Source organism: Miscanthus floridulus, chromosome 8 (assembly GCF_019320115.1).
Source record: "Miscanthus floridulus cultivar M001 chromosome 8, ASM1932011v1, whole genome shotgun sequence".
NCBI lineage: Eukaryota > Viridiplantae > Streptophyta > Magnoliopsida > Poales > Poaceae > Miscanthus > Miscanthus floridulus.
This window is the reverse complement of record NC_089587.1, coordinates 221,193,391-221,201,622: the sequence shown is the minus strand read 5'-3', so window position 1 is coordinate 221,201,622 and position 8,232 is coordinate 221,193,391.

Sequence of the window (8,232 nt, the reverse complement as noted above, 5' to 3'; positions counted from 1 at the left end):
GACGGGGCTGCCAACCGCGCTCACAGCGCTGACCATGGCAGGCGTGACGCTGCTAGTCAGGACCCCGCTGATGTAGGTGGAGGTGGCAGCGGCTGTGATAGGCAAGTCATAGCCAAGCGCTATCATGGTGGCGCCTGATTAACCGGCGCGACCCGCGCTACCAGCAGCCCAGGTGACAACGTCTGGCATGGGCCAGATGGAGGGGGACATGGCCAAGTGGTCCCCAAAGGTCATGGTGCTGGGAGAGGAGTCAGCGTCTATACCGCTGACCTCTTCCATTGCCAGAGGGAGTGTGCCGACCAGGACATCACAGCAAGAAGGGTCAGCAGCGGTTGGAGCCGGCAGGAAGCTATCCCTGGCTTTGATGTCGGTGGGCAGCGACTCGCCTGTGCAGGGCGAGCCCCTGCTCCAGTGGGTGAGTCCAGAGTATCCGATGCCGACGCAGAGAGCATGGAGCGGGAGAGCCTCGATGTGGGGGTCATGTCCATGCTCGAAGCCCTAGACCACGCTCGAGGTGCCTTGCGCGACGTTGTCATTCCCTTTGACCGGGTATTTGCTTGACCCTCCTTCTTGCCCTTTTCTTTCTTTATATATTTTTTGTATTCTGACCATCATCTCCTTTCAGTCCCTTATCGCTCGCAGCTAGGGAAAGTCTCAGTTCCTTCATGAGCAGAAGAAAACCTAGGACCGCCTCACCGAGGAGGTGCAGCTACATGGGGAGGTGAATGCTCAGCTTGTTGCCGCCCAGCAGAGGGTGGCCGAGATGACTCCCCTCACCAAGGAGGCAGATAGTCTTCGGTCGCAGGTGGCTGAGGCCTGTCGGCAAGCTGACAAGGTCGAGAGGGCATTCGAGGCCCTATCGGTGAGATCACAGAGGGACGACGAGGAGGCCACCAAGGTCAGGAAGGAGCAGGATGAGCTATTTTAGAAGGATGCCGAGAGCCACCAACAGATCCTGGACCTTCTGGCCGAGGTTGAGAAGGAAAGGGAGCTAAAGCTAGGGGCCAAGGAGAAGCTCGCGGCCCTAGAGAAGAGGGTGAGTCTAGATGTTGTGGCGGTCCCTTGGCTGTGCAAGGAGCGGGATGAGTTGCTATAAACCACAGAGAGGCTTTGCTCAGAGCGTGGCGTGGCTCGCGAGGACCGTGACTAGGCCCTCCGAGAGCGTGACTAGGTCAGCCAAGAGCACGATGACATGCAACAGAAGGTCGGATCCCTCTAGGCCAAGCTCAAAAACACAACTACCTAGAAGCTAGAGGCCAAGAGCATCTCTGTCGGGATGGCTGTGGACCTCATCGAGGCAAGGAGGAATCTTCAGGCAGAGAGCGACGAGCTTAGTATCCTGAGCACCGCCCTCAGAGTGGTCTGTGATGACCTTGAGGTGGTGTGGTCAAAGGAGACCAGCTCGCTCGTGGCCCATGCCATCGAGATCACGGCTCAGGTGTGCCAGCTCGAGAGGAATGCCCTTCACGCCGGGGTTAATCAATCCTTCATGATTACTCATTCTCATTATGGGGACATCATCGACCTAGAGACAATGAGCCACGACTTCACGCCTGGCTATGAAGCCCATGAGCTAGAGGAGATGGAGACGGTGGTGGCTCCCCTTTCGCAGGACCTGGCAGGCAGAATAGAGAGCATAGTTCTCCCTCGGAGGGGTTAGTTAGCTAGATAGGTCAGGCAATCATTCATGTAACAAGCGGACAAGATCCGACCCCTCTGTACTATCCGAACAAACTTATTATTTTGTTTCATTTGATCGACTTTGTTTCCCCCCCCCCTTTTTATGTGTGAAAAGGGGTTCATGTGTTTCGACCCTTCTGTTTGTTAAGACCACAGGGCCCGAGGTGTAGGAGGGAAACTCTGATCATGCTGGTAAGCAAGAGTGCCATAGTCGCTGGGGCGTAGGTTTCTTGCAGTCCGACCAGCCTTGCTCAGTCATTCGTTTCCACAGACCTTGCCACTAGGTTTAATGTGAGGAAGAGGTTAGGCATGGTGACTGTTTTAGAAAGGGTGTATTTATACCCTTATCAGCCCCCGAGTGAGATCTGACCCCTTACCGGTGCTGGAGTCAGGTGTCACTAAAGATCGAGGAGAGGATACCAAAGTTAGTAAGAGAAAATGTCTCTTATTTTCGCACGTACCCCCTCCCTAGGTTATGAGCCATCATTCTATGACCGTGCATTCGGTCTCCTTGCAAGTCTAACTTTCCTCGAGCCCCCACGCATAGCAGGGGGTCCGGTCGAGGGTCGGCTCATCTTTGTGATCGTTACCCCATCCATGGTTTCTGCAACCGGAGGGGTTGAGCTAACGTCACTTGCCTCGATGGCTCAAGTGACATGCTCGGTGAGCTCGCTGATAGGCATGTTTGAGTAGAATCTGGGTCCGTTGCTCATGATGGGGTCGGGATGGCCCTTACATGGCATTCCACTGCTCCTTAACTCGCCTCCCAGTAGATGCTCGAGCCATTCTAGAGAGCGACTCAAGTGGCCCGATGGCCTCCCTTTGATGGGGATTCTGTGGGCTCGGCTCATGGTTAGGATCGAATGAGAAGATTGAGATGACCCTATCCGCTTCCAAGTGGGTTGGGCAAAGGCCACTAGGGCTCATCTACATTTTCTCCCCTGGCTATGTTCGAAGTGAGGCAGCCTCGAGCCCTTCACGGGCTAGCCTTCAAACCTCGGTCAGGTGGATTCCTGAGTTCGGGTCCGACGGCTCGAGCCCCTGAGCCCTATGGTGGTCGGTAGGGGTCGGCCAGATTTCATGCATCACCCCATCCTTGGTTTCTGCAACATGAGGGCTGAGCTAACGACACTTGCCTCGATGGCTCGAGTGTCACGCTCGGTGAGCTCGCTAACGGGCACGTCCAAGTGGAATTTGGGTCCATCATTTGCTGACGGGGTAGGCATAGCCCTCATGTGGCATTCCACTGCTCCTTAACCCACCTCCCAGCAGATGCTTGAGCCATTTGATTGGCTAGGGTGGCTCGCTAGCCTCTCCTCGATGGAGATTCTGTGGGCTTGGCTCAAGGTTAGGATCAAACGAGAAAGGTCGAGATGTCCCTATCCGCTTCTGAGCAAGGTTAGGCAAGGGCCACTGGGGCTCATCTTGGGTTTTCTCCCCTAGCTCTATTTGACATGAGGTGGCCTTAAGCCCTTTGCGGGCTGGCCTTCGAACCTCGGTCGGTTGCCGCTCATGTCGAGTGAGACGACTACCGCTTCATGACATGACGCGAAGCGTTGTGATGCAATAATTGCATATGCAATGCTTGGATGTATGAGATGAATGTATAAATGAATGAATGTATGAATGCATGCATGAGAATGGATGAATGAATGCTCATGTATTGGAAAAGTAAAGTGGGGGTTGGTAAAGTTACCCCAATGGCTTGAGTGACGGGTTCGAGGAGCTCTTACCAGATATGTCTGTGTGGGGTCAGGGTTCATCGTTCATGATAGAGTTGGCATGACCTGCATGGGACATCCTGTTGTCCCTACTTGTCTCTTGGCAGTGGCCGGAGCCGTTCGATCGGCATTGGGCGACCTACTGGCCTCTCCTCGATGGAGGTTCCATACGTGGGCCCCTCTAAACCTTTCCCGAGAAGGCAAAGGCTAAAGCTCGGGGTGCGGGGATAGAAACTCTGATCATGCCGGTGAGCAAAAATGTCGTAGCCGCTGGGGGCGTAGGTTTCTCGCAATCTAACCAGTTTTACTCATAGTTCGTTTCCACACACCTTACTTCTAGGTTTTAGCACGAGAAAGGGGTCGAGCATCAGGAATGTCTACCGAATAGACACTCTTGCCAACCCCCAAGCATGACCCAACCCCTTGCCGTTGCTGGGGTTAGGGGTTCGATAGTGAAATTAATAAGAGAAAACACGCGTAAAGTAAGGGCGTCCTACTAGCACATGACCTACCTTGATGGCACGAGTGATGGGTGTGGGGAGCTCTTACCAGACATGTTCAAGTGGAATCTGAGTCCGTCGTTCGTGATGGGGTCAGCATAACCCATGTGGGGCAACCTGGTGTTCCCTACCCATCTCTCGGTAGCAGCCAAGCTGTCCGATCGACTTGTGTTGCCTGCTAGGATAGGACTTACCTATGGAGATAGGGGGTGAGAACAACCTGCCCAAAAACTTAGTTAGGTAGATAAGCCAGGCGATGAACTTGTCATAAATAGACAAGCTCTTTGATTTTGTTATGGCCAAACAGATTTGTAGCCCTTCTCCCCTTTTTGTATAAAAAGGTTAGTGCATTTTGACCCTTTCCGTCGTTAAGGCCGTAAAGCCCGGGGTGCGGGTGAACAAACTCTGATCACGCTGGTGAGCAATAATGCCATAGCCACTGAGGCATAGGTTTCTTGTAGTCTGACCAGCTTTAATTAGAGAATGTTTCCGTATCCCTAGCTTCTAGGTCTCAACGTGAGAGGGGGTCAGGCACGGAGAATGTTTGCCAGGCGGATAGACTCTTAAACATGTACCGACTCTTTCCGTGGCTAAGGCCAAAAAGCCTAGGATGCAGAAAAAACTTTGATCACACGGTGAGCAAAGGCGCCGTAGCCGCCGAGGCGTAGGTTTCTCACAGTCCTACCAGTTTTACTCAGCGTTTGATTCTGTAAACTTCAGTTCTGGGTCTTATCGTGAGAAAGGGTCAGACGTAGAGACTATCTACCAGATAGATATGCTCTATTAGCCCCCGAGTGAGGCCTGACCCTTTGCCATTGCTAGGGTCAGGCATCACCTAAAGATCAGGGAGTTGTTAATGAAACTGATAAGAGAAAGTGTGCATATATTAAGGATAAAGCACTAGCTGCTCGATGTTCTAGGCATTGGTGAAAAACCTAGCCGTCGATGGTCTTAAGCTTATAGGCGCCTGGCCAGAGCACCTTCACGACGATGTATGGTCCCTCCCATAGCAGAGAGAGCTTGTGGCGGTCCTTGTTGCTCTGGACAAGGCAGAGCACCAGGTCTCCGACATTGAAGTTCTGACCCCGTACTCGATGGCTGTGGTACCGGCGTAACGCTTGCTAGTACTTGGCCGAGCGAAGGAGGGCGACATTGCCTGCTTCATCTAGTTGGTCTCCTTCATATGCTCCCCCTTGTTGAAGCCCCTAGACAAGAACCGCTTTAAGAGGTCGTAGTCCTTGTATAGGTGCTCAATGGGGAAAGCATGGTTCAGGCATGGCCCTTCGAGCAGCCTCTCGAAGTGGCTCGGGGTACCCCCAGTAGGCTTCTGGCATCTCTTACGGTCGGCAGTGGCCACGAGCAAGCCCTCACGCCGTAGTTTGTTCTTCTTCTTGACAGGACAGTTGGAGGTGCCTTCGCCAGCGTCCTCCTCCCGCTTTGCCTTGCCCTTGAGGATGCGTCGACCAAAGGCCTGAGGTCCCAACAAGTTGGGGCTTAGGCTTTGGTCCTCACCGATGTCGTAGTGTCTGCCATGACGTGTGCGGTAGCTGCGGCTAGCCCCCTCCCTTGCATTGCTATAGGTATGCCTATGGGCATTGAGGGTGTCACGTGCATCATGGAGGAGGCCGAGACGCTCATGCACTAGAACCACGGTGTGCGGCCTAGCGCCTTGTTGTGCCTGGTGGACCGACACGTCCTCATCAGGTTGTTCTGAGGGTGCGTTACGTCTGCAGGCGTCGAGAGTGTCGTGTGTGTCACGGTGGGGGCTGAGATGCTCATGCACCGGAACCGCGGTGCGTGGCCTGCACAGGAGCGCTGTCAGGGCACTTCGAACAAGGTATTTCGGAGAGAGCGGCTCTCCTCCGGCAAGCTGCGTCATGATGTTGGTGAACAAAAGGGTGAGGTGGCGCATGTCCTCTTGGGATGGTCAAGGTCCTAGGAAGGCGCTGAGCTGGCGCTCTAACCTCCCATAGTCAAAGCCAAGGGGTTGGTTGCTCCCTAAGGCGCAGGTGCCTTGGCGATCGTGTTGAGGCCAGCGGAGTGGAGAGATTGGACGGCGGTGGGAGCTCGCACCAGCTCCCCCTCCGTTGTGATGATGAAGTCTAGATCCTTGAGGCACACGCGAGTGCCCAGGACCCGGCTGGCGTTGCGATTAGCCATCCAAGGCCTGGTGTGGATGTCGAGACGCGTAAAAGGCCCCTACCTGACATGCCAACTATCAGTGTTTTGAGTTGCCACCAACAAGTAAATTTCTAATATTGTGCGTCTGGCTCGAATGGTGTGCAAAGAGGACACGAGGTTTATACTGGTTCGGGTAGAATATCTCTACGTCCAGTTCATTGCTGCTGCTCGTGTTACTAGCACTGAAAGTTCATAGTAGGGGTTACAAACAGTCAAGAGACGGACATGTCCCAAGTCTCTAGTGAGAGGAATGAATGGGTGCCGATAGCTCGGTCGCTTCTCGACTGTGCGTTAATGTGTTCTAATCGATTCAGGGTTCGAGTCTGAATCGGTGTGATGTGTTTCGATGCGATCGATTCAATTCGAGTTGAGCCGAGCCGAGTCTCGTTCATGGGATGCCCTGTTTTCCCTTTTATAGGCCAAGAGAAGGCACGGGTTACAGTCAAGGGAAAAGAGGACAATGAGAAGGAGAAGAAGCCCTTCAGGATCGTTGGGTCCTTCTTTTCCTTCATGTGGGTCCCGCCAACCCTATAGACATCAACAGGGATAGCTCCTCATCACGGCCCTATCCGTCACTGGCGCAATGCGCAGGCATCGTCTCCCATTCGTGGCGCTCCACTCTATCCTGACGGGCATCGTGGTGAATTGATGCGCCTGTCAGTGCCTGTACAAGGGTTAGGCAGAAAAGCATCGCTACGCCCGATGCTGTTCCTGATGTGAATCCCTAAGTATGGCCCATCATGGCCACGGGTTACATCAGGGCATGTCGGTCACCTCCCTAGTGTCAGAGCTTTGACCCAGGCCCATTCGCTAAGACCTAGAGTGGTTGGCGGCGGTATGGGTCTCCGTCGGGAGAGGCGGAGCCCACGGCCTCAGGGTTGGGAGAGGCAGGGTCCTCCCCCAGAGGCCGGGCGAGGTGAAGTGCAGACCCAAGGGTCAAGCGAGGTGGATCCCGTGGCCTCGGGGTCGGGCGAGACGGAGTCCTCCCCCAGAGGCTGGGCGAGGCGGAGCCCGTGGCCTCGGGGTCGGGCGAGATGGAGTCCTCCCCCAGAGGCCGAGCGAGGTGAAGCGCAGACCCAAGGGTCAAGCGAGGCGGAGCCCGCAGCCTTAGGGTCGGGTGAGACGGAGTCCTCCCCCAGAGGCCGGGCGAGGTGGAGCACAGACCCAAGGGTCGGGCGAGGCGGAGCGAAGACCCAGGGGTCGGGCGAGGCAGAGCCCGTGGCCTCGAGGTTGGGCGAGGCGGAGTCCTCCCCTAGAGGCGGGGCGAGGCAAAGTGTAGACCCAAGGGTCAGGTGAGGCGGAGCCCACGGCCTCGGGTTCGGGCGAGGCGAAGTGTAGACCCAAGGGTCGAATGAGGCGGAGCCCGTGACCTGGAGGTCGGGCTAGGCGGAGTCCTCCCCCAGAGGTCGGGCAAGGCGGAGCTTGCGCACCTAGGGGTTGGTTGGAGCTGTAGTCGCGCTCTTGACTGCTCGAATGAATCAATGTTGATGGTTATTAGCTCCTCCTCTTCGAGTATCCTAGTAGTGGTCCCCGACAAGGAGGAACAGTTCAAGGACAACCCGCGCACCTAGATAAACAAGTCGGGCGAAGCCACTTTTTTAGCTCTCATAAAGGCTTCCGGCTCCAAAGAACGTGAATCATTGGCAGAGCGAAGCGGAAGAACACCCCCTACCTCGTCTGGAGCGGTAACGAACATGGCTTTACCAACAGATATTTTTAAGGTAATTTCGTCCACCCATAAAATGATTTTTCAATGTTATTTTTCTAGTAAACGGCATTATGTTATTTTTGTAACGGAGCATATCCAAGGTATAATTTTATAACTTTGAATGAAAAATGTATTATAAGATTTAAAAAATTCAAGCCCTACTTAGGCCTTACAGAACTCGCTTCATATTGGAATTGATTATTGGGCATATCACTTTCTCCGTAGAAGCAATAACCAAATTAGGAGTCACTAATGGGCCATGGCCCAAAGGGTAAACGGTTTTTGTGGTCTGTTTGTGGCCCATATTGCTGGTATACAAAAGTAGACGGCGGTATAGCGTGTATGTAGGGATGAAAACGGATCGACGGATGGATATCACCGATATTACATTTGTTTTCATATTTCTGTTCGGATTCGGATTCGAATACGGATAGTGTCAACT